The 27,590-nt window shown below is 44.7% G+C and overlaps 1 protein-coding gene across 6 annotated transcripts in view; it reads right to left on the minus strand.

The window, feature by feature from the left end:
• The window catches only part of ELMO1 (engulfment and cell motility 1), a 596,918-nt gene that overhangs the window by 545,556 nt on the left and 23,772 nt on the right, over positions 1-27,590 (minus strand). For 3 of the 6 annotated variants that reach the window (XM_082632557.1, XM_082632559.1, XM_082632558.1), the window contains exon 1: positions 18,062-18,322. The gene's annotated coding sequence lies outside the window, so the exon portion shown is untranslated. Of the gene's footprint in view, positions 1-18,061; positions 18,328-26,752; positions 27,055-27,590 lie in introns of those variants that run through there. The other 3 variants (XM_082632561.1, XM_082632562.1, XM_082632563.1) reach the window with 3 other exon arrangements.

A 27,590-nucleotide genomic window follows, 5' to 3' on the forward strand; every position in this document is an offset into this window, starting at 1 on the left:
TTATCCTCCTGAGAATGTGTTTAAATTTAAGACGCAGTCTTGGCAGTGTGTGTGTAGCTCAGTGATGCAAATAGTGTGGGATGGCGCCACCCAGAACTCTGTGAGTGGGAGGGCAACCAGGAAATCAACTTTCCTTTTCTCAGTGTGACTCTGTTCCGTCCAGAGGATGATTTGGGCACACATAGTGTCGGTTGTCTTTTGCAATTGGGGAAGGGAGGAGGCATACAGAGGGAATGCCAAGTCATATATTGGAAGTACTTGTATTTGCAAAACCCCTGAGTTTAAACTGTTAATGTCCAACTTGTCTTCCTCCTCCCACTTCTCTCAGTGATTCCACGTCCATCCTGGGGGTCTCAAGGCTACAGGATGGAATACAGTTACCTCTGTAACAGTCAGATATTTGAAAGGAAGGGGCCAGCATAGATTAACCAACTCAATGGGCAATGGCAAACCTGTTGGAGCGATTTGTTTGAAACGTCTCTTAAACCTTTCCCAGATGTGCTAACAGGCAGAGAGAAGGGCTGATCTTCAGTTTCATACTCTCCCATCTTGCTGTCTTTAAAATGCCCCTTTGGGTACATTCCACATGCCAGGCAATGGGCAGGGCACAGAGGATGTAAAGACAAATATGGTGCCCTCATTATACTCAGGAGCCCCCAGGCCAAAAGAAGAGACAGAAAAGTAAACAAGCACAAATGGATGAGGTTGGTCTTTCTCTTTTTTTGCACAGATGCATGAATTAATTCTCTATGGAGACCAATCAGTCAGAGGTCAGAAGGCTTTCTGCAGGAGACATTTAAGAGGGCAACAGGTTGTAAAGGATGAAGAGCAGAACCATAGGGAAGAGGCACCTAGAAGTCATCCAGGGATTCCCCAAAGGGGCTTCATCGCACAACTGGCTAGGGCAGGAAGTCTTTGTATAAATAGGGATTCCAGAACTCACCCAGAATCAGAATTTCTGGTGTTGAGGGCCCAGATTCTAATCCTTTGTAACCACTGAGATGATTCTGAAGCAGTTGACTGATCCAGAGATTTCTGGTTGGGACCCACTGATTACATCTAGCCCCCTTCCTCCATATTATACAGCTAAGAAAACTGAGGCCATCAAGGTAGGCACAGATTATAGTCAGTTCAACCCCGGGACCAAGACTCTGGCCACTTGACGCTGAACTCCATGCCTGGACCACCAGAGCCTGCAGAGCTCATGAGGTACAACATCTCCCATGAAGCAGGACGTTGACCAATAGCGACAGTGGTTGGTGCCTGCATGAGAGTATCAGCCACACTGCGTTACTGGTGTGTCCATGACTGCCTCCTGCCCCCAAAAGGGAGGAAAGTCAGTCCCTGTGTATCACCACTTCCCTGGCATCGAGTGTCTAAAGAATGAGTCAGTGAATGAAGTCCACAAATGGGGTCCACAAACAGGACTCTGCACCAGCATCAGGGAAGCACTGAGAAGGTCACCTGTCCTAGGGACCTTATTTTCTCTAAAGAGAGAAAAATAAGACGCAGGAATCAACTCTGGTAGTGGAAAACACAGTGAACTTTAAAAAGTCATAATGCAAAGAACAGAAAACATCATGAAATTTTCTTGTAGACATAACCTATTCTAATGAAATGGCATTTTTTTTTCTACGAAAGTTAAAATCGAGCACGTGTTTCAGAGTCAGCGAAACTGAGGGGTGTGGAAAGATACAGGAATGGTGTACCTTGTGAGTTCATTTGTGATTCCTAATTCCATCCCTTCTAACCAACTGTTGGTCTTGAACGCACAATTTTGGAGGAGAGGTTCAAAACGTATATATCCTTTCGCATCTATTGCACACCCGCTGGAGCCAAGGAACTCTGTTCCTTGGCAACGTGTTTCATTTTATCATGGCATTACATGGACACCATTTCCATTTATACAAGAGGAAATGGAAGCTATGAGAGCTTAATGAATTTGCCCACAGCAAGTAGAGAATGAGTAATTTCAAACTCCATCTGTTTAGCTGTGGAGATCCTGCCTCTGTCACTCCCCCAAGGCAGCTCAGCAAAGTGTCTAAGGGAGCGAGGGCGTCAGGCCTCCAGCCAGTCAAGGGTTCTATTTAAGTACCTTCTAGTGTGGCGTGGTTCCCATATAGACAGCAGAGTCGAAGCAGCAATCAGAACAGCGGGATTCACACAGACCTATGGTGTTAGCTAGTTAACCATGGTGTTTCTACAAGTGAAATATATAGGAAGCCTACTACATTCTTACTGGATCTGTAGAAACAGGAAAGTTCTAGGTCAAGTGAATGAAAGTCTAACCTGAACCATAAAAACAGAGTCGTGGCCCCTCCATCAATTCCCCAACTTGAACCACTTTATAGACCCAAAATCCCTTAAATGAAGGGGAGGCTGGGCCCCCTTGAGGAAGGACCCTGGTACATTGCCAAAAATATATACTGTTAATCTTTCTCCCAGTCTTCCCCCGAAGGAACTGGCAGCCTTTTACTGAGGAGACTGTGCAATGGGGAATAGGAAATAACCAAACCTTTGGAGGATTACTGGTCACAGCCTCTGAACTGACACTAATTCCAGGAGACCCAAAATGTCCCTGGTGGCCCACCAGTCCGAGAAGGTGCTTATGGAATTCAAGTGATCAATGGGGTTTCAGCTCAGATCCATCTTGCAGTGGGTCCCCAAACCCATCCTGCGGTTACTTCCCCAGCTCCAGAATACATAATTGGAATAGACATACTCAGCAACTGGCATGATCCCCACACTGGGGAAGCAAGGAGTCGTTTGGTTATTTAATTGAAGGAGAAAAGGGCTGTGGAAGGTCTGAGAATGTGGCTCCAAAGGCCCAAATATGCTCTACTTCCAGAGTGAACTCAGAACACTAAGTTTAGGGTTTACTGTGTGTGTGCTGTTTGGCTTAAAAGTAATGGGCTCAGCTCAGCACTTGAACATCAGGATAAATGGTTCCAGCAATGAAGAGCCACGACACCTATCAAGTTTCAATTGCTAGCTGAAACCTTTGATAGCTGCTAGAAAAATAATGTGCAATTTTAGCCTAGAAACATAAATTATAAAGGTCACAGTGCTCTCAGAATATAATAAATAAAATGAAGGTAACCACGTATGTGGTAAGGATCCCAGCCCCAGTTTGTGTCATGAATGCCTGGTCGCCCACAGGCCCTGGGAGGAAGGAAGAGAGAAACATATTCTCCAGATTCAACATTGGCTGAACTGTGGATGAAGGCACAGAGGGGGTAGAAGTTTCAGGGTTGAAGCCAAGAAATGTTTTCTACATTCTTCCAGCTTATGCTCTTCTAATATCTCTGCCCCATAGGATTTTTTGGTGACTAGCAGAGAATTACAAGCAGACACACGAGGTATAAATACTTCTGCAGACAGAATGTGATGACAACATTGGTGTCCTCCTCTGGAGCGTTCATTACACGCAGGGTCCAGTGGAATGACAGTAAAGCAGTAACCACTGCCACCACAGGATTAAGGCACTGCAAGGCCAGCGGCCGTTTGTCCTCCACATCTGACATCTGGTCTGGCCCCCACCTCCATCACAGTGACCTCAGGCAGGACTGGTCTTCAGCAAAACTGAGTGCAATGAGAGTTACACGTCAGCCATCCCCGAGCCACGTGGCCCTGCAGCCCTGACTCGGGGCAAAGAAGCCATTTTAAAGGGCTCTTCCAAAAGGACGCAGTGCTCACATACACGTACCCCAGTGCTTCTCCCCACAAGCACTGACTGAGCACCTGTTGTGGCCTCAGCACTGGGAATATCTGCCCTCAGGACCTCCAGTCTACTCAGGAACAAAGACAGGAAGCAGAGCGTAAAGAGGCACAAGAGGCACCATAAATGCCAGCACAGGGAAGCACTCGGCGTGTCCCAGGAGGGGATACCAGGAAATCAAGGAAGGCTCCCTGAGGAGGTGACTACTGAGATGTGTCACGTTGACCAGGGGGAGATGTGGGTTCAAGGCACTTCATTCTCTCTTCTCGCCACCAATTGCCTGATGCCTTTTCTGTGACTTTTCTGTCCTAAGTTTACTCTTAATGTTCATTTCAACCTAATTTCACTTGCGAAGGAATTCTGGGCTCTTACACTCCCTGGGGAACAGCCGTGAGCCCACTCTCTTCCTCATGATCGGTTTCTGAGCAGAATTTTAAGAGGGCACTAGAGAATAGCTTTAAAGGAGACGCCCTCCCCCACCAAAGTAATCCTCCTGTATCCCTGGCCCTTTACGTCCCTGGAAACAATTCCACATTGTGGCAACTATGGTCTGGTCTCTCCCTTGTACAATGTGCTCAGTCTCCTGCTTCAGATGGCGAAGTAAGCAAAATCCATGGAGGGGCTTCTCACCACCCTCCTCGTCGGGTCAGGCTTCCCCACTACCTCCCTGCCTCGTGGCTTTCTTCGGCACTTACATAAGAAGATTCCTATGAAATGGCTACAAAATGAAATCTAAAATATCAGAGACATAGAAGTAGTAAGCCACAGGTCTGAGAAAACAGCTGCATATGAAAGGATTAGGGAATAAATTAGAAGAAACTCAAAGGATTTAGAATCCATTTCAGGTGCACTGCAAGAAAATCCTGCCAGTGTGGGGAGAAGAGGTCCAAGTTAAAACCCAGGCAATAAAGAGGATCCATCCGTTACTGGCTGCCTGATAATGTTCTACCTTGAGGTTTATAATTCTTCTTTCACTCCTTAGCACTTTCTAGGACCAGGCTCCTCAAAGTGGAATCAGGACCACTTGCATTAGAATCACCTGACGGGGCCTCCCTGGTGGCGCAGTGGTTGAGAGTCCGCCTGCCGATGCAGGGGATACGGGTTCGTGCCCCGGTCTGGGAGGATCCCATATGCCGCGGAGCGGCTGGGCCCGTGAGCCATGGCCGCTGAGCCTGCGCATCCGGAGCCTGTGCTCCGCAACGGGAAAAGCCACAACAGTGAGAGGCCCGCGTACGGAAAAAAAAAAAAAAAAAAAAAAAAAGAATCACCTGACGGACTTGTTAAAATGCAATTTCCGGGTCCCCAGCGATTCTTAGGCATTTTGAAGTCTGTGAACCACAGATCTCGGTACTATATCATTCTTAAGTGGTTGCAATACCCATGCTAAATCACTCAGTTAAACTGCTCTTTAAAATTTGAAGGAGACACCAGTGGCTCAATTGATTCTTTTAGAAATTGTTAAGATTCTAAAAGTAGTAATGGTGCAGTCACACTGTGACCGGTTTTAAATGATGTAAAAGTTACACACTGAAGTCGGAAAGATCTTTGCAAAACATAAATGTGGTCACATCACTCCCCTGGATAAACACTTCAGTGATTTCTCATTGCTCTTTTGGTAAAGGCCCAGAGCCGTGGTCCCAACGAGCCCACCTCCTCAGCCTAATCCAGGCCTGGAGTGTCCCCTGCCCAGCGTTCTGGTCTTCAGTTCCTTCAACATCCAAGTCCGCCCTTCACATGACCTTCACACACACTAGCCACCCGCAGGGACTCTTCTTTCCCCAGTAAAATCCGTTCTTCCTCTTCCCAGATCTCCCTGACTATATAAATCCCCCTGCTGTAGGCTCTCCCAGCATCAGCCCTTTCCCCCACAGTCCCTGGCACAGTTTAAATGTCACATTTATTTGTGCGATCCTTTGAGTAATGTACATTTCCTCCACCGGTGTCTAAGTAGCCCATGACATCAGCTAAAGGACTATTTTGTTTTCTTCCCTAGGAAGGAAACCCACCATTGTTTATGTATCACCTAGCACACCCATGGAACATAGCTGATGCTCATTAAATATTTGTGAATGAACAAAGGAATTAAAAGAGTATCTAAAAAGCAAACACTGGAGGCAAACGCAGACCCACAATAGCCACCAGGAATTTAAAATACACTCGGATCCCTCTCCTAAAAGTTAAAAGCTCCAGGGTCTCTCCAGCACCCTGAAGACTAAGTCCTATGGCAGTTTCCCTTCCCCTGCATATGATACTAGATACCTTCTTTTGCATTTACCACTTCAAAAGGATGAGCCCAACTCTTCCTAATGCAATTCCTGGATTTTGAAAGGAGAGTGAAGTTCAACATTATAACTGCTATTATGCCATTTCTCTGGGCCTTGCATTGATCTAGTTATGAAAAATTACCCTAAAGCCTATTCATTGTCTGAAAGACATATGTTGAAATGAAAAGAGACCTGGTTTCCATGATGACTTACTTCTTATATTTGTGTACGCCTTCGTGCGTCTTATCATTCTCGGGTGCCAATTCTCAGACTGTTCCACTGCATTTTCAAATGCTAGAATTGTTAGCAGCATATCTGAATGATTTCGAATGGCCCTCAATAAGTTGGCCATAATTACAACACAATCTCTACTACGGTGGAATGATATTTCACGGGGATATAAACGAATCAACCATTACTGCCCTCTTTTCTCTGCCATCTTGCTGGCAGTAGGCCCTGGCTCAGGTAATGAATGGTTTGTTGCCCTGACTGTGCTCTTTTACATGTTCCTGAAGCAAAGCTCTCACAGCAAATTGTTCCCAGCTAAACACAATATTCCAATGTAATGGGTTCAACTGAGGCAAAAATGAATTGGACAAATGGACGGAGACTTGGAAGCAAAAGAGCGTAGCATTCGGTGCGCTGCAGAAAATTCCTCGATTTTGAAAGAAGAGTGAAATTCAACATAACAACTGCTATTATACCATTTCCCTGGGCCTTGCATTGATCTGGGCAGCCAGCCTCCCTGACAAGTAAATTTCCTCATCTGTAAAATGGGTCCAAGGTGAATTAATATGTTTGACTCACTGTTAATCTGATATATATTTTGGTATGGATATAATTCTCCAGTGATTTACTGTAAATCTATATTTCACTATAAAAATCTTTTTATGGGTCTTTAAACATTTATTTAACACTAGATCCTATTTATAGCTCTGCACTAATCCTGATATACAGTAAAGAGGCATTGTCACACAACTGACAATCTAGCAGCTTAAAAATCCATACTTATCACCCTGTCTGGGAGAAGAGAAAGTGATGGAGATTTTTATTGTACACTGAAGAGAGTATATAATTTGTCAGGTACCAAACAAGATTTGATTATAGTGATTGATAAGTGACTTTTCATGACTATAGTAATAGGAGGTGCGCGGACTATACTTTTCAAAGCACAAGCTTGGAGAAGTAGTTTTCATTTGGCACATTTCTCTCCTATACCCATACTTCATGGCAGTTTAGTGTCTACATTGAGGTTTTTTTTTTTTTTTCAACCACTCCATAAAAGCCATTACCAAGTGGCGGGTACATGAACCACTACTTAATGAGCTGGGAGCCTGTCAGCTAGTTGTTGCCTTCCTGAAGGAACAGAAAGTAGAAAAGGCACTCAAACAAACTGGCAATAGCCAGACAGAATGAGTAGAAATGGAAACAGGTGGCTTCTACTTAGGTGGTCATAAAATGAATTGTCCAACCTGGGGCACTTTTGAAAGAGAAAGTTGGTACACTTAATCATGCTGAGATGACAGAGCTATACTGGGTCTGTGCACTCAGGATTACAGACGTCTTACTTTTATTTTTCTATTTTTCATCTCCAGAATATTTTCTAATCTGATTTCTAGGCTCAGGTTAAAGAAGAAAAATTAATACTTTCCTACCACCCACCTGTCAATGAACATTTGAACTGTCCCCTACTCACAGGAAGTTCCAAATGATTCAGAAAGGGACACTTACAAAGCGTTATTGGAACCATTGAGCTAACTCCTTAACATACAACATAATCATATGAAACCCAGTTCAACCGAATTAAAGTCCTGCCAAATGCTCCTCCACTACTGCTTCACAAACTGGGGGTTTCTCACTGGGCTCCAATCCACGCTGGACAAGTACAAACAGCCCCCAGAAGGCTGGATTCAAGGAAAGGGAAAGACCCCCAATTAGCAACCTCCGTTCTCTCTATCCAAAGTAAAATAATAATAAAACAGTAAAATCCCAGGTTAGTTGTCAGTGAATGGGGGATAGAGATCCATTTACAAGAGGTTTTATTTGAGGACCCCACGTTGCTAACATGATTTGTTATGTCAGTTCTTTTAATTCACAATTGATGGTAATTTTACCTGACCTGTTTTTCAGCAGTTTACTTCTGCTGTATTCTTGAAGAAAAGATATGTAAATCAACCTAATAGTCTAGTCAAGATTTTAGGAGGAATTCCCCAAGCTACTTAAAGAAGATAAAATAATAGATGTACGTCTTTAAATGATTTTAGCAACGTATTTGAATAAAAAACTTGAATAAAAACTACTGAATTAGTACTAATAACATCAACAATAATAGCAAGTCCAACCCAATGCTTTTGGGGTATCCTACTTTACAATTATTATTTAATTACCTCAGCAACTCCAAGATGTAGAGACTTATAGTACGCCCATTTGAAAGGTGTAAAAACTGAGGCTGAGGGCTTCCCTGGTGGCGCAGTGGTTGAGAATCTGCCTGCTAATGCAGGGGACACGGGTTCGAGCCCTGGTCTGGGAGGATCCCACATGCCATGGAGCAACTAGGCCCATGAGCCACAACTACTGAGCCTGCGCATCTGGAGCCTGTGCTCCGCAACAAGAGAGGCCGCGATAGTGAGAGGCCCGTGCACCGCAATGAAGAGTGGCCCCCGCTTGCCACAACTAGAGAAAGCCCTTGCACAGAAACGAAGACCCAACACAGCAAAAATAAATATAAATAAATTAATAAACTCCTACCCCCAACATCTTCTTAAAAAAAACAAAAAACTGAGGCTGAGAAAGGTAATTAACATACACCAAGTCAACCACCCATGAGAGTCCAAAAGATAATTTGAACCCTCAACCAACAAGTATGTATTTATTTAGCTTTACACCTCAAAGACTTTTCCCTTTTTCCCCCAAATTCATTCAGTCAGCAAATCTTTTTTTCATCAACGTCAATATCCTTTCCTTCTGGCTTGAATCCAGCTTGAGGGGGGAGGGGTTGGCCCTCTGGAAGTTGCCTCTTTAAAGGAAGAGTATTGGCCCACTACTCAGACTTGAAGATGGAGTTGCATTTACACAGGAAACACACTGCTTTATTTATTCATTTGACCAAGATCGTGTGTTTATTCGGGTAGAAGGAAAGGGCTTACAGCTTCCATCTTTCCTTGGCACCTCCCTCCTGCTGTACCATCTAATCTATCTTCCATGTGGCCTTGGGACTTAGATTTCTTATTGAATTCCAACTGTGTCTTTTCCTTGCCTAAAATCCTTTAGCACTCCTTTCTGCTCAATCCAAATGCCCAGCTCCCAGAAGAGTTGACACAAGGCCTCTCTCAAACATTCTCCCACTACCCTGATGGCTGTATTCCCTGGTCTTACCAGGTTCTTTCTTTTAACACTCAGCTTTCCAGATCCTTCTCAAAGTCATTTCATTGTGAGCTCCTTCCTCTGTGATCTGCACACACTGTAAACACACATTTATCACACTCTATAATGACTATCTATTAATGGATCTGTTTCCCCTCCAGCCCCTCTCACCACACTGCTCATATGAAGCGGGTCTTATAATGACCAGCAAGAGACTTGACTACAGGACATAAAATGCGATCAAAATGGCTGCAGAATGAATGAATGAATGAATGAGTGAAGTATTATGATGGGTGCTGTAAGCCCAACAGTATTTCAATTTAATAATATTTATATGGATATTTAAGTATATGGCACACATTTTAAAAATATACTACAATTAATAAATAAATCTTTATTGTGCTTCTCTCATATTAATCCAGGCAAATGTTTCTCAAAACTCTCAAAGAATGGACAGTAATTGAGAAAGTAGTTCTAACGAGTTGAACTCACTTCTTGGCAGTCAAGTAAGTCTAAGGATGATGGAAATATATTCATTCCTTGAGAAAAGTTTTGATTTAATGTGATTTATTCTGACTTGCTATAAAAGTGATAAGCACTGGAGAAAAAAGGATTTACCAGGTGATATAATAGTTTCTTTGCTCCTGAAGACCTTTCAATATTGGGAGAGCTACATGGATATGTATGTGTGTGTGTGTGTGTGTGTGTGTGTGTGTGTGTGTCTTTCTCACACGTACACATACATACACAATACACGCTTACTATTTAGTGTATGAAAGGATCAGTCCTATTCCCCCAAATTGAAATTTCTGAATACTTGGTCACTTCCTATGAATGGCTCACAGTTGGAATAACTAGGTCACATGGCCCACTATAAAAATGCTACTATGAAAATGATGGGGTGGGGCAGTGGTGAGGGTGGGCAGGAGTCAAGTAAAAAACCAGCCTTACTGAGTGTTATTGGAATTCACTCTTCACTCAGCCAAAAATACGCAATCTAACCAAAGTCCCTCCACTGGTTCTACCTCCCAAGCCACATGCCTTCTGGTGGGCAAGGGCAAAGCCAGCTGTGGCTCTGCATCTGGATTAAAGAGCCTGAAAACAGAAAAAAAAAAAATTATTTTGAAATGCACTATGCTTCGAAATTAAGGGTAATTGTGTGTAGCAGCCTGGAAAATATAGCTCATCCAGGACTGCTCAGCCACAGAACCCCACAACACAAAACGCTGGCTTTCTAAATTCAATCTCAAGCTAAAAAAAAAAAAAAAAAAAAAAAAAAAGGCACAAAGGGCGGAAGGAAGGGTGGAGGTTTACTGTAGGGCTGTGACTTATAAGAAGGCGACTGCCTCGGGGAGACAAGCTAGTACACAAGCTGAACAATCTCTCTCCATCCCTTAAGCCCCTAGATGCTACTCTGCTACAGCAGCCCGACAGCAAAGGTAAATAACAGGTTGACAGATAATTACATAAGAAAACAAATGTGGCAAGATTAGGACGGAAATCTAATGGACAGAGTGGAAAAGGACTCCACATATAGCAATACCTTAAAGCAATGTCCTGGTCATGCTAATGGAACATCAATATTTATTACTACCCAACTAACCAAGGCGTATTTTACCAGCAGAGGAGGCATTTCACCCTGTTAACTCATTCCCAAGCAGACATTTCCTTAATCTTGTGACAGAGACCTCTGAACGAGCCCAGCTGAGCTTTGCGACCACCTCCCTCATTTCACTGATCTTATTCGCATTAGGTGGAGGTTATAGCTAACACAGTAACCAGGGGCCAGAATTCAAGACCCTGTGAGGAAACTGAGGCATAAAATCACTAGCTACAGTTTTTTTCAACCAGAGGGTGCCAGGAAGAAATACACATGAAATTCAGACTTGAAAGCAACTTGGGTTAGGGAGACAATTGCAATTATAGGAGGAGAGGAAGCTAGAGAGGAAATCTGGAGAACTAGAGGAAATAAATGAACATAAAGGATGAGACCACCCATCTGTAAATAAACCACCTTAGGGCAAAGGAATAACCAGTAAATAGAAAACTGGGGCACTTATAACTGCTGTCAAAAGTCTAGCATGTCTGATAGCCCACAGTTGAACTAATTTATGCAAGAAAACAAAACTGTGGGGCTTCCCTGGTGGCGCAGTGGTTGAGAGTCCGCCTGCCAATGCAGGGGACACGGGTTCGTGCCCCGGTCCGGGAAGATCCCACACGCCGCGGAGCAGCTGGGCCCGTGAGCCATGGCTGCTGGGCCTGCACGTCCGGAGCCTGTGCTCCGCAACGGGAGAGGACACAACAGTGGGAGGTCTGCGTACCACAAAAAAAAAAGAAAAAAAAAACTGTGGTTCTTACTAGGAGAAGGAGGTTAGCAATTGGCAACGTCTGGAGACATATTTGGTTATTGCAACTGGATGCTGTTACTGGCATCTGGTGGGTAGAGGCCAGAGAAGCTAGTAAACTTCCTACAATGCACAGGACACCCCCCCCGCAACAAAGGATTATCCAGCCTCTGGATAATCAATGTCAACAGTGCCAAGGTTGAGACTGCCTGATATAAATGGTCAACATAGAATGGGCAATAGCCTGCAGGAAGAAAAAGAAGAGAATCAGTAGCCTCAGCATCACTCAAGGGAGAAACCATCCTGGTTAAGAACTCCAGTCTCTGGTTCACTTAGTTGGTATTAATACATGGGGCAGAAGCAGCAAAAATTGTGACTAGCTGGAAATTACTCTGTTAAACATATTACCCCCCCCAAATTGGTCCCCCCCCCAATCCCCGCAAGTGGTTCCATGCTTTTGCTTTCACCATGACTCATCCACAGAGAAAAAAAAATGCTGGCTAAAGAATATGTGTCTATTCCCCTCGGCCAACATCATTCTCATTTTTGATTAATGAATTGCATTCTGGCTTATACGCATCAATATCATGAGCTTGGGTGATGGGCATGCTGTCCCTGAGAGAAGGATCTCTGACTCCCAGGACTAAAGAGGTCAGCTTTAGAATGGGATATCCAAAGGGAGGCACTGAAAGACTTGGCCTCGGTGGTGGCAGACACATCCCTAGGTGCCACAGTAACCCAGGGCACAACCATCAGAACCCAGGGCATTTCTACCAGCATACAGGAGTGAAGGGCCCCCTGGGAGGGCCGCAGCATAGCTCAATGTGGGGATCCTGGCCTCAGACCAGCCTAGTCCAGGAGAACCAACAAGAAGAATAAGTATTCAACACAGGCGTCATGGGGCACGGGCAAGAAACAGCAGGGTAAAAAGAGTCAGAAAAGGTGGGTGTAGGCTCAGATCTACTCTCCAAATATACTAGTGACATTTCATTTCTCCAAGCCACTTCTATAAAATGGGATATGAATACTATACCAGTTCATCCCCACCATTTCGAAAACAGCATTCCAGGAGGAAGCATGTCAGTTGCCGGCACATGGAGGAAAATGTTGCATGGATCCTGTGACTTCAGCCCCCTGGGGCAACGCTCAGTCAGGGCTTACTCAGTCCTGCCGCCCTCAAACCACTGCTCCTTAGCCGGCAAGTACAACCCACCCAACCCATAGCAGTCCTGGAGCCCAGCAATTAGTACGGACGTTTTCCAGTGTTTTCTACCATGGGAAGTTTTGCTCCCCGTATTAACTGTTAGAACGAAAATAGTCAAAACTGTAGCCTTAATTCCTAAAATTGAGGTTCCAATAATAATCTTGCTCAGATTCTGGAAATCAGTGTTTGCGGGGGCCTAGAACACTGACTGAGACTCATCATCTCATTCTATTTATACATGTGACTAATTTCTCTACTCAGCACTAGGCCAGGTTGTTGCTGTGGTTAATTCTGTTTGATGAGCTAGCATCCCTTCTCCCGCATGGATTCCTACACAATACTTGGCTGTTCACCCCACCTTAGGCCAGGGACAAAAATCTGCTCAAACAGACCTGCACTTATCCTGTGAAAGCTTAGAAAGCATAGTACTAAGTCACAAGTTAAATTAATCATGGATCAAAAGCGTGATTTGAGAGCTTCAGTTCTGGCTATTATCTGTAAGTTCCAATTGTTGGCACTCAGACAACCTAAATTATCCAGGGAACTGAAAACTGCCACCAGTGTTGCATTGTGCTTGCAGGCTGGCTTTGTTGTACCTAAAAATGCTGTGCTTGGCATATTCAAAGGCTTTCACGGGCCACACGCATTTCATGGGAGCCACACTCTGTACCCTGGATGGCTGGTCTTCAAAATCCTGATGTTTTGGACAGTGCTGAAGTTCTCAGCCTTTTTCTTCTTTGGTTAGCCAGTCCCAAGCCCTGGTCAGCTAAGAAGCTTAATCTGATTGTGTATCACAGCAGTGTGGCTGCCACCAGAAGAGATTACTTCTGTCTTTGCAAACCTCTGAAAGTAATTAAAAGCATGCATATGGGGACCGTGAGGCATACAATATGAAAGGAAAAGTTCAGTGAAGTAAGGTTCCAAAGACCTCAAAACCTTAAAGACCTCAAAAGCTTAAACTAAAACTTGTCCAGAAAAGAGTATTTTCACTCATTTTATTCTAACTTAAAGAGTTATTACAGGGCCTCCCTGGTGGCGCAGTGGTTGAGAGTCCGCCTGCTGATGCAGGGGATACGGGTTCGTGCCCCGGTCTGGGAGGATCCCATATGCCGCGGAGCGGCTGGGCCCGTGAGCCATGGCCGCTGGGCCTGCGCATCCGGAGCCTGTGCTCCGCAACGGGAGAGGCCACAACAGTGAGAGGCCCGCATACCGCAAAAAGAAAAAAAAAAAAAAAAAAAAAAAAAAGAAAGAGTTATTACACATAATCTACTGTCTCTCCATATCACTAAAGTGAAAAACATATACTTGGCCCTCCAGCTTTGCCAAGACATCAGCCTCGGGGCCTAGCAGTAGTATTTTAAAAGTTAAGTCAATGACTGATGCTTTTACTCCATCTGATTCAACATTTGGAAACAGCATCTCTTGCAGGAGATTAAACCAATAGCATTTTGGAGGGCGGGGAGCTAAGTGTTTTTTAAAGTATGGCCCTATGAACCACTTTCATCAGAATCCCTGGCAAATGGTTTAAAATGTACATTCCTAGGGCCTCCAGAATTATTAAAACAGACTTTTTTCATCATGACCCACATTAAGTGATACACTTGACATTAAGATTTGGTGTCCGTTTTGAAAAACACTCAATTTTCCATTGTACTCTCTTCTATTTCATGTTTTCAACTGCTGGTCCGGACCTAATAAATTGATATTATGATCCATTCCTAGTCGTAATGCTAAGCTTCAAAAACACTAGACTAGTTAGTTAGAAGCAGCAGAACTGGAGTTGCACAAGTAGCAGCAAACACTTGAGGCTTTGTGAGGTAGAGAGGGTTTAGCAATTCCCCACCTTTTCTACGTTCAACAAAATGAATGTCTTATAAATCAAACTACCCACGTGGATGGTTTCAGGCATTGAAAAGTGGTTGCAGGCTTCAGTTCCAAACCTTAAGGGTACCCACCGTCTTAGATCCGGACAGGAAATGTCCTCCATAGGAATGATTACCTCTAAACCTTCAGTGTTAAGAAAGATAATAATGTCAGCAAAGTGTGTGCTCAGAGCCCCTTGGCACACCCCTAGCCACATCCTCTCTGCAAGGCTTCAAAGCACTCCCTTCCTCCGCCTTTCCCCACCCATTCACACCCAACACCCAAAGGGGTATATTACCTTAAAACACTCAAATATTGCCCTATCTCAATTTAATAAAGGCTTATGATTTAGCAGCACTGTAGAAACCCCTCATCCATTTTCTCTCTTTCATTTTTCTTCTGGGCATTTCTCATCTCTCTTCTCCCCAGCATCTGCCACCCAGCCCCTTTCTGTCTCCCTCTCCTTCTTCCCTTACTCCTCTCCTCTCCTTGTCTCCCATCTGCTGGGGGAGTGGAGTGGGATACAGTGGATGTCTCTGACTTCACTGCACTCACAGTAATTCCCTTCTTCCCAGGGGAGTCTTTCTTTGGCTAAAGCACCACACTTTTAAAAGACATTCTCCAAGGAGAGTGATGATACAGACAGCAGATCTGAAGCAGTTATGCGTTATTAATAAACTGTTCTGGTTTTCCACTCCCCCAAGGAATCACCTCTCTGTTCCTTTCTTCAGGCTGAAATTCTAAGGGGAGGAGTTTACTCAAGGTAGAAAGGGATCTGCAAGAAGTGTGGCTGGGCATGGGGAGAGGACAGAGGAGAGGAAGCAAAAGCCCGTTACCTGGGCTTCTTACTTGCTGCTGATGCTGCAGTATTTTGTTTTTGTGGTATATTTCCCTGGTGAGCCTCTCCCATAAAGGCATATCTTAGTCAACAAGTATTTCTTGAGCACCTACTATGTGGGAACCAGTCTAAGTTCTGGACCTGTAAACAAGACAAGGTTCCTGCCCTCGTGGATCTTCCATTCTAAGGGGAGAGACGAACAATAATCAAACAAACAAGTGAACATATAATGCCAGGGGGTAATAAGTGCTAAGAGGGAAAACTGAGTGACTTAAAAGGACCAGGGAGTGGCTGGTTGCTATTTTATATGAGGCAGTCAGGGAAGCCCTCCTGCAAACTGATAACTGGGCAGAGACCTGAAGGAAGCAACGGAGTGAGCCACCTGGACACGGTGGGGAGAGGCTCCTCATGAGAGAACTTGGTGTAAAAGAAGAATGTAAGGCAGTCAGAGTAGCTGTAGTCAAGAAAGGCAGAGAGATGAGACACGTGAAAGGGTTGGGGGGGAAAGGGGGATAAGGCCATCAATAGGACCACCCATCCTGTAACCCAGTGACTGCTCCAGGTCCTGAATTCCACCAGACCCAGGTCTGGGCCAGCCTCCCAGCGCGCCCCTCCCTGACACCTACCAAGCTTCTTCCCTAGTTCCCTGCCCTCCTCACACCATCCCCCCTGCAGAGTCCCAACACTCTAGGTCATTCCCTCACAATTTCCCCAGAGGATGTACAATCCATCTAATTAAAAATAAACAAAAGTGAGTAATAAGTGTGGTAAGAAATCAACATGAACCTTTAACCACAGCCCTTAAGAGATAGGAAATGTACCATAGTAAAGAGCAGGTTCAGAAGGTCAGCTGTAAGGAAGAAAAGGCTGCTACTTGACAGCAGGGGGTCTGACCTTCTAACTCAGTGCCCAGTTCTGTAAAGTTGATATATAAATACGGGTCATTAATTACTTTTATTTACTAGTTCGGTTAGGGTTAAACAGTAACTTTTATTTACTTTTATTTTTTTATAGACAAAAAAATCCAAGAACAACAACTCAGAAATTCTTCCACTGCCCCACACACCACCCCCAAGTCACTGGCAGCCGTAAATGAGGAGCCTGTGGCCTCTGCCTCCAGAGGCAGAAACCCTTGCAATAGGTTCTCTGAAATCTTAAATATAACGAACCAGATCCGCATCATTTATGGCCAGTGGTGTTAGCAGGCCCTACGTCTGGGGCACTGGGCATCACGAAATATGTATGTCCTGCGAGTCCCTGGAGCTGTCCAGAGGCCCGCAGAGCAGGGTCACTACCGGGGCCAAGCGCTAGGCTTTAGGTCAACGCAGGTCCCGCCGCCAGCAACCCCTGCCCCGAGCAGCCAATTTCCCGGAGCAGCCAATTTCAAACAGCCCCTAGGTGGCAGAGGGTCACTCGGCTCCGGAGCCCCTCGCGGTCACACACACACACACACACACACACACACACACACACACACACACACACACACACACACACACACACACACACACACACACACACACACACACACACACACACACACACACACACACACACACACACACACTCGCCGCTCGCCGCCCTCGCGCGCGCCCGCGGCACCACACGGACTTCCCAATCCCAAACGCACGCGCGCACCCCCGGGCCGGCTGAGTTCTGTATTTCCTCTTCCTCAAAGCTACTCCTGCGATCTCGGCCGCCCCTCTCTGCTCGGATTCCAGGGCCCCCGAAGCTCGGCTGCCTTCCTTCTCTGCAGGCGCACCCGCTGCGCCCCCTCTCTGATGCAGGGATCACCCATCGAAGCCCCCCACCTCCTTTCCCGGTCCCGGGGGGACTTCGGCGTGTCCCCGGGAGGCGGGTATTTACTAACAGTCGCCCGGGGCTCCCAGCTGCCCCAACCGCCCCCTCGCGTCCCTCCCGGCCCTCCCCGCCTCTAGACCATCACCGCCCCCTCCCAGGAGCGCGCTCGCCGGGGGATTCCCTTCCATCTGCGAGCGCCTGAGAAAAGCCGGGAGTCCTAGCTGCCAGTCCCTTCTCCCGCGCAGCCTCTCGGGTCTCCAACCCCACAATCACACACTCTCCCTGTCCCCAGCCCCCCGGCGCCAGCAGCCCAGCCCTCGGTCAGCCCCCTCCAGCCCGCCCTGACCGAAACATCTCTGCGGGTTCCCTGGCCACCGGCCCTGCGCTCCCTCCTCTGCGCCCCTCCCTCCGCTCCCACTCGCCCTCCCGCCGCCCCCTCCGCCCTGACTTTCCCAGCTGGGGCTGAGTGCCCCACGCGCCCGCAGCCTTCACCCCGGCGGCCACCCCCCGCCTGCGCCGCGGCGCCCCCAGGGAGAAAACAAAAGTGTCTCCGCGGCGCCCAGAGTCCCCCCGCTCAAGAAGCCTCCTCCTTGCCCCAGCTCCCTCCCCGGCTCCGCTGAGGTCAGCGAGTCAGGGCGCCGCGCCAGCCCAGGAAACTTTACGAACCTGCCCGGGGTCGCAGGACGGTGGCGGCGGCGGCGGCGAGGGTTCCCAGCAATCAGAGCTCTGGCGACCCCGCGACCACTGAAGGGGGACCGGAGGGTCTGTCGCCCAACTCGGGGCCCCGGCGGTGTGAGTGGCTCTGCCTCTATCCCTTGCCCATCCTCGCCGGTTCGCGCTCGCCAGAGAACACGCACTTACACTCCGGGTCGGCCGGCTGCTGCGCCGCCGGCGGCCGCTGCTCTCACTTCCTCTTCCTTCCTCCTGCTGGCCAGAGACACATTTTGCATCTGCAAGGCATCCCGAGATTAGCCGCGAAATCTCCTCCCGAGCGGACGCTGCGGAGTGGCCGCCGTCGCCCCCCGCACCTGCGCCCGGACACGCGTGGTTGGCGCGTTCGCCTCCAGCCGGCGCCCTGACGCCGGCCCACTGCACTTTGCCTGGGGGATGGGGGTGCCCACGACTTTTTGAAGTCCCCCTACTTAAAAAGAAGAAAATGTCAAACACCGCGTACGCCTCAGTTCTGCTATAAATAATATGTGTGCAGAGCATGACTTCTCGAATGAGCTCACACGCGGCGTTTTGCAGGCACTAACTCCGTCACCCTCATAGCGCCACCTCCGGGAGGCCGAAAGTGCGCGGCATCTTTTTATAAGCTTTCAATTTGGGCAACTGGTTTGGAATTTTGAGGGGAAACTTCGGTGGGCTGTTTTAAAGCTACCTTAAGAGGCTGATGTGTTTGTTTTGACGTTCTGCCTCGACCCTTGGACGGCGCGACAAAAATAACAAGAGAACGTTTCCTCCTCCTCAGTCACCTGTGCATTTACCGACCAAAGGATTTATTTCTCATCAATTAAGCCAGGGACTCCCTAATTTTGCATAACTTTGCATAAAGCAAAACGTTCTACCCCCAATTTGGTATTTAGGGTACATTAGTTGATTCATACAACCTACTTCAGTCCTTTTCAAAGCAGAAATCAAACACGTTAACTCCGAATAGCTGCCAGGAGGGAAATTGACAATTGTTGGAAGGAGAAACACCTGTCCTCTCCAAATTCAGAAATATCTACGCTGGCTCTACCAGAAAAGGCAAAGGCAGTTGCTATACATTCCCTGCAAAATGACAAAGGAGGTAAGTCGGGGGCAGGGAGGCATTAGAATGTAAGGTGGAAGCAAACCTGTTCTTTAAGTTTCAATCCCACCCCCTAGCCCCCCAAGGAGACTTAAATTTTAACCATGTGCTGACTGTCCATTAGCAGCCAAGAGTTCCAAGCAGCTATTGAACGCTTGAAATGTGGCTAATGCTGAGATGTTCTGTTAAGTGTAAAATAGACACTAGACTTCGTGTGAAAAACAGAATGTAAAATAGCTCGTTAATAATTCTAACGTTGATTACATCATTCCAACAAATGATGATAGTTTAGATGTGATGATTCAGTTGGGTTAATGTATTGGGTTAAGATATAAAATGTATATTATATACACTAAAGATAATTTCACTGGTTGGTTTTTACATTTTTAACACGACTACTAGGAAAAGTAAGATTATACACATGGTTCTCATTAGCGGCTTACATTATATTTCTAATGAACTGCCTTGATCTAACCCCTTATTATATGCATAACCCCAGGAGGCAGTATTAGTAGCTGGAATATTCGGGTCCAGATCATTATAAACCAATAACTTAAAACAGTATGATTCCAGGAAAGTAATTTCACTTCTTTATTTCTTCATCTGTAAAACAGTAATGATACAATAATAACAGTCAACAGGGCAGCTATCAAATGAGGTAATTTAATAAGCAGTCAGTAAATGGAGCCTTTACTAATGATGATGAGATGCTTATAGTGATAAGTATGAATCTGATCCACAACTTTCTAGCTAAGGCACATAAAGACCTTTACTTTAGTGCAGACACCATGAATACTCGGTAAATGTTAGGTGTCATAATTGTTCCAAGGGTAGACAGGGAACTTTGCACAGCAATTAGACAAATCCACCTCCCTGTAACCTGTGGTCCCAGCTCTGCCCTCTGCAGTTAACACAGAGTAAGTCACATCCTTCCTGCAAGAGATAATCTTTCAGATCTTTGAAGATAGACCTAGAATTCTACCTAAACTTTCTCTTCCGAGGATTAAACATTCTCAGCTACTCTAACTCCTTTTCATGTGATATGGCTTCAAATCTCTTTCACTGTTTTTTAAAGGACACCTGTCTCTGCCTTTTAAAAAAGTTAGTTGTCATATAAATTAACTAGCTAACTAACCATTAAAAACAAGTTATAAGCTCTTGTCAATTATTTTTCAGATACATCTCACTGTGGATCCCAGTGCAAGGGGAAGACTAGAAATTCTTTGCTGTGTTACGATTAGGCCATGTGCATGCTTATGAGGTTAGTCTTGGAAACCAGTTTCTGGTCCACCTTCTCTAAGTCTCTTTGGATTTGATTCAGGCATCCAGTGTCTCCCCATGTCTGCAGGTTAGGTTAGAACACTAGGGTCCTGGATGCTACTAAGAAGCTCCCTCCGCCATGGTGGGGATCAGCATTCTTTGGGTTCACTGGTTCATTCAGTTACTAATGACCTTCTTAACTGTGCAATTACCAAGCCTTATTTTTCTATTGTATTCATAAAGACATATTAGATGTGTCAAATGCCTTAGAGAAATCCACCTTCACCCTGGGCTAGCTGGTGGTCTGCAGTGGGCACTTTGTGTAGAGCAGGCTGTGTGGTGGTAACATGTAGAAGGGCTCCATCTCTGGACTTGGTTGTTGGATATAAATTCCAGCATTGCCATTTACTAGCTGCATTACCCTATGCAAGTGACTTAACTTACGGACTAAAACCATACCTACCTGGGAGGGTTGAGTGAGGATTCAATGAGTTGATACAGTAAAGCTCTTAGGACAGGGCTTGGCACATAGAAGCACTCACTAAATGTTAGTTTAGCTAGTATCTGTAACAGTCCTCTAATCAGTAAATAAGAGCAACATCTCCTCCCTTTCCCCACGCATCAGTTTCTACCCATAGGGCAGGGAAAGAGCTAGTATCACAACTCTGATTTTATTTCATCTCCTGGTCAGAGACTGGGCCGTTCAATCATCAGGTCATGCTGTGGCAGGAGGGTGGCCATTTTATAATAAGGATCAGAATCCAAGGGCAGCTCATCACTAGTATTTGCAGTAAGTCCACCAGGGCAGGGCTAGGCTCTCTGCAGATGGGCCAGCCTCATCTACATCTCAAACGGTTGGGGAAGTGGACTCAGGATCTCCCCTATAGGACCACGCATCTCAGTTTCAAGATGGCTAGGAGAAAAGGAAGCATGGCAGAGAAAGCTGGCTAAAGAACAAAATTCACTGAAGCCTGAAGTCTAAACTGCTTCCCGCAACCATGCTTACAAGACAGCTTTGCATTGTTGATGGATAGAGAGGTATTTGGGCGAATTTCCCAGATTTAATAACTCGATCCTGTGTTTCTAACATCTTTATTCTTCCTGTGTTTACAGAACTCCAAGAGAGGAGGGATGAGTACCCAAATGTCACCATGAAACCCCAAATTGCAAAAATGGCCTGTTATATTTTTAATCAATGATGACTCATGTTGATCAACTCTTTCCTTCCTAAGCATTCACAAATATTCATTTCTAATTCATTTTTAAAAAACACTTACTGAACTGCAAATAAGCCCTGTGCATTTAATAATACATTTCATAATTTGCTTCAGAATTTTGCCTCAAATCAGCCTCAACTTCCTTGATCTATAGCTTGAAAAATCTATTCTCTTTTCCTGTCTTAGAATCAGGCTCACGATGGCTTGACTCTAGTCTTGAAACAGCTCTGGGGGTAGAGAGAGTGACCTCAGCTCCAGGAAGCTGCTGTACCAGAGATAACAATGTCTGGGTAGCAGGCAGACACCTGCAGTACAGAGCCACTGGGGTCAGCCGTGGGACAAGCAGAGTGACAAGGGGGTCTGTGTGCCAGGGCCTTCCTTCTCTCCATCATTCCTTAATTCAATGTGCACTGAAGGCCTTAAATGTGAGCTACCGTGGGAGGAAGGGAGGCTACAGTGGTGAGCATGAGAAGCATGGGGGGCCCCTCCTGGCACTTCCAACCTAGTTAAGAAGACAGAATGTAGTAGAAGAACATAGTAATAACCAAATATTGAAGTACAATGTGGAGGCAGGGATGCTACCATCACCTGTAAGTCTCCCTGGGAAGCTCTGCTACAGTTGAAACCCTGAAGGGTGAATGAGTATACGTTAGCCAGGACAGTGGGGGAAGGCGGTGGGCTGGGTAATGGGGAGGGGTTCTAGATCAAAAAACAGTTTGCACAAAGGTCTATAGGGACCATAGTGCAGGCAGAACCTTAAAAAAGTCAATTTGGTTAAAGTGTGAGAATATCAAAATTGAATCTAAGAGCACAGGGCAAAAGCCAAAATTTGGAAGCCCTTGTCAGTCATGCTGAATATATTAAGGATAATGGGAAGGCACTGACAAGTGTTTTGTTTGGGATTTTTTTGTTGTTTTGTTTTCCAAGTGGACTCTTTTAAGCAAGAGACTATCATGGTTGGTTTTTTATTTTAAAGGTTGATCCTACCGAATAGAGAATGGATTAGAGGGGAGACAAAAAGGCACGTGGGAAGAACAGATAGGGAGTTATTGCAGGAAGCTAAGGCTAGAGAAGATGGAGCCTAAGTCACCAAAACCAAGGGGCTGGGGAGAACTGGAGAAACGGAAATGTTACAAAGGAAGCAGAGGGCCTGTAGAACAGATGGTCGGTCATCCTAGTTGTAGAGGCCCACAAACAAACGATTTGCTTTTGCCTTGCTACCTCGGCCCAACCAAACACTGAACTTGGTTGGCCTTCTTGTAACCCTGTGTCCAACATGCGACTACCTGCAGCACTTGCCCCCAGGTCAAGGACGGGCTCGAGAAATGAAAGGGATGACTCTACTCTTGTTTGGCTACTGACCATTTCTGTGACACCATTACTCTGGGTTCATGCCCAGCAGATCCCCATTTCATAGTCATTATAAATTGTCCAGTGGTGGAGGACACCCATCAAAACATGTAAACTTTACTCCCTGCACCAGCTCCTCCTGCTCTAGCCATCCCACCCTATTTTTAAACAAAAAATGTCTCCATGGACTGCCAAGTCATGCATTAACCAAATGCACTCCCCTGTTTGGATTTGTGTTTAGCAGGGCATCTATCAAGACTTTCAGATCTATATCCACTCTCTACCTCCCCTTGCCCAAAGAATGATGGCCAAAGAAATTGCATTGATCAATAACTCAAGGAATCCCTACGGTGTTACAGTAAACTCTGACAAGAGGATTGACCCACCAGTCTCATCAGAGCAAACTCTGCAAAGTATTCAAATGTCCAGGCTTGCGGAGTTTACAGATATGGAAAGGAATCCCAGCTCTACTTCTTAATAGCCATGTGACCTTGAACAAATTATTGTATTTTTCTCTGAGCCTATAATATGGAGTTGATTATATGATGATACTTCTCTCAAGCAATGCCTAGCATATAGTAAATACTCAGTAAATTTAGCCAAGATGAATGTTAACCACTCTGCACTAGTAATGGCTATTAACCTCTTCTATAATGGTCAGGTGGGAGTACAATAATCTTTATTTTTTCTTTAAAAAATTTTTTAAAGAAATATATGTCAAATTTTTTTTTAATATAAAAAAGTAAATGAAAAGTGCAACTCTCTCCCCCCCACCCCCGCCATCTCCAGTCCTGGTCCCTAAAGGTCAACACACTTAATCATTTCTGTTTTTAATTATTTAGGTGGTTAGTGCCATAGTTCTAATTGTCTATACTATTATCTCTTGGTTTATCAATTTCATACAGTATCTATTTACTCTTTTCTATGAAAGATTTCTAAAACTTTGGCTTACCCCCTCTTTCTCAATTCTTCTTCTTTCTGATTATAACATCACATTTTGGTGTTTTATTGATGACAGTGTTTTATTTATTGACACAGGCCTTCTGATATTATCATTCATGTCACTTCACTTTCTCTCATTCTTTTTATCCTATGAGTCTTTATACTGTCCTCTAGGAGAGTACACTGGCTCTGTCTTCCAGCTCGTTAATTCACTCTTTAGCCTTGTCCATTCTTCCCTTTATTTTAGTTTTTTGTTTGTTTTTGATGATCAAAATATTAATTTCCAGATTCTCTAATCGACACTTTTTATAATTACCTCTAGTGGATGCTGTGTGCACCACACGAACCCCTTCCCCTTTCCTTTCTATCCTCCACCCCCACCTCAGGACCAAGGTGCTCAGTTGTGGAATCACCACCCTGTCCCTGATCCCCCCAGGCTGCTGAGAATATCAGTGTTGATACCTCATGCCTGAGTACCTTTCCCTGAATTGCCCTCCCTTGCCCAGTTCAGAGCATCTCTTCAAGGCCATCCCAGCTCTAGAGCCAAAAAGAGATCAGCTGAGGTTTCCTCCCATTTTAATTTTCTCTATATCTGATCCAGTCTACTCTCCAAAACTCTGGTGGCCTTTCTTTCTCCTTCCTTCCCTCCCTCCCTCCCTCTTTTCCTTCCTTCCTCCCTTCCTCCCTTTTCTGGTGTGGCTACAAACTCTTCTTTTTAGCCCCAGGGGGGTGGGACTAGAGGAGGACTAGATGTGTGTAATTATGACATTATATTTCCAAACTTAATACTAGTTTTACATTTGCAGTGTTTATTATATTTATATTCTGCTACCTTCTTTCCTGACACTATAATGAAAGTTTCTTTATATAGTGTCTATTAGTTGATTCTAAAAATTTTAAAGCAGAGTTTACAGTATTATATCATATGTTATTACACATGGCAGAGCCAAATAGCATGACTGCACTGAAAGAGAAGGAATATAATCCTATGTCATTAAACCAGTCACCCCTGAAGAAGAATGTGTCAGGAGTCAAGACTGAACAGATTCTCTCTTCTAAAGTCTGTCAGTTGTCCACAATTTGGGTATATTTTAACTTACTTCATGGAAGCATCGTCACTTTATGGTTTTTTCCCTCCTTGGAGTCTGAAATTGCCAAAACATATTAAAGTCTTCCATGTCCTTACACATGGAATTCACTTTACTCTTGAAGACATTCTCCACAGAGCCTTCAGATTTTCTGTCCCATTGTCGCCTACTTCCTCACTGTTTTCCTAGAATTTCTTTCCATTACCCTCTAGTTATGTCCCCCATTTCTCGAATACCTTGTCTTCTGCTTTCTAAGACTCTGTTTTTTTTCACTGAAATACATAACCAAAATTTTTTTTTTAGAAAGTGTGAATGGAAGGCCAACAGTTCTGAGAACCTTCATGTCTGAGACTATCCTTACTTTGCAGTTACATTTGATTGGCAGATTAGTAGCCATCAGAACTCTTAAAAACATGGCTTCCTGTCTTCCAGCTGATAAGAAGTCAGAGGTCAAAACCATCTTCTTCTTTTGTGGTTTGCCTCATGTACCTGTGTGTGTGCCTCTGTATATGTGTTTTCATTTCTAGAAGCACTTAGAATCTTCTCTTTATCCTTGACATTCTGAACTGTTGTCAGGATGGAAATGGGTGAGGGTATTTTATCACCGTTCCCTCTTGGCACTACACAAGCCTTTCAAACGAAGACCTGTCCCTTTCAACCTTGGGAAATTTCTTTCTGTATTTTCTTCATTTTCATCTCATTTTTTATATTCTCTTTTCTGGAAGTTCTATCTAAATCATTGTTGGACCTTCTGTATCACATCTCCTTATCTCCTACATTTCTTCCCTTTTTTTGCTCTGTGCTTTTCTAGAAGATTCCTGACTTTATCCTCTGACCCTTTTAGTGAATTCTTTTAGTATCAGCCGTCATGTTTTTTTTTTTTTTTAGTATTTCTGATTGTTCTATTTTTCATAGCAGCCAATTCCTTTTTTAAGGACATGTCTTCGTGAACCTCTTCCAAGATTCTAATTAAAAACTGTTTTGTTTTGTTTATAAATTCTCTGTTTCCAGAATTATCTGTTAATTTGAGGTTCATTTTTTCTCTTTGTTCACCTTGGTTCTTGTCTCTGGGACTGATGGTTTTCTTTGATGGTCCAGTGATCACAGATTATCAGTTTATATTTCCTAATATTTATATCTGTGAACACAGATAGTATATGTGTAGGTATTTTCAGGCATATCTTTTAGTTTCTTCAGACAGTAGCTTTCCATTTTTAACTAAGTGGTAAACAGTATTGATGCTGATCACCCTCTAAATATAGGTGGGACCCACTGACCGAGCTGTTCTGTACTCAGTCCTTGATTATTGCTTAATTAAATTCCTTGATTACTGCTCCATAGTCCATTCTTGCTCCCAGTGCCTGCAGCCTCTGAGCCAGCATAAGGTTTGCTGGACAGATCTGCCCCTATGTCTTTGTATCATCCTTCCCCTGTGTCTCTTCTAAGTAGCAGCTCCCTCCACTCTGATAGATGATCACGAAGATCTAGTCCACCTTCCATGCTACATAATTTCATCAAAACTCTGGCCTCTGTTCCCCCATTCTGTTCTCTCTGTGGTTACCTATTGATCCCCTTTTGTATATCTTTACTGTTATTTCAATGGGATTTTGGACAAAGGTGAGAAAACTCAAGTGTTCAGGCTACCATCTTCAACACAAACCTCCCTTAATTTTCCAAATCACTTCACTCTAATTTAGCACCCACTTACTGAGTTGGCTGGAGATCCAATCTCAGTTGATTGTATAGGTCCGTCGCCCCCTCCACGATCATATGAGTGGATGAGAATTTTATGGGTGACCCCCAAAGAGGTCTTTCGGTCTGTGGCTTCTTCATGTTGGAGCCTCCATGTTGAGGGCTGACAAGTCTGCTGGCATTGCAGCTCACTCTTTGCCACGCATGGAGATCTTGCTTGCCGTGGTTTCCAAAGCCCTGGCGCTCAGTTCCCCATGCTCTGGCCCCCATGCAGCCAAGCTTTCCCACTCCTCATGAACAGGAGGGCTTACCTGGATTCTTTAAAATGTCAGTGTCATGAAGATTTAAAAAAGAAAGAAGAAAAAACCAGTGAGGAAAAAATAAAGAGATTATTCCATACTATAAGAGATAAAAAATGTTAATCACACATAAATAATACAATGAGTAAGTTTTGACTAGATCCTGATTCACTGGGGAAAGCTACAAAATGTATTATTGGGACAACTGGGGAATTTAGTCACTGTATAGTAGATGATATGGTATTTTTCACTTTCTTGTGTATATAAATAGTATTGGGCTTATGGAGGAGAATGTCTTAACATATATATATATAAGTGAAATTGGGCAAAATGTTAACAATTCTTGAACCTACAAGGAGGGTACAAAGGCATTTATTTAAATAGTCTTTCAAATTTTCTGTATGCTTGAAATTTTTCAAAATAAAATGTAAGGGACAAAATTATGTTTTTTGGAGGGAGCAGTCCTGAGTTATTTTATCGAAAGCTGTCAGGGACTTAGATCTACCTGTACTGACCAGCTGATGCAGAATACTTGGGCCGATTCCACTGAATTAA

Source organism: Mesoplodon mirus (assembly GCF_964341445.2).
Source record: "Mesoplodon mirus genome assembly, chromosome: 9".
Taxonomy (NCBI): domain Eukaryota; kingdom Metazoa; phylum Chordata; class Mammalia; order Artiodactyla; family Ziphiidae; genus Mesoplodon; species Mesoplodon mirus.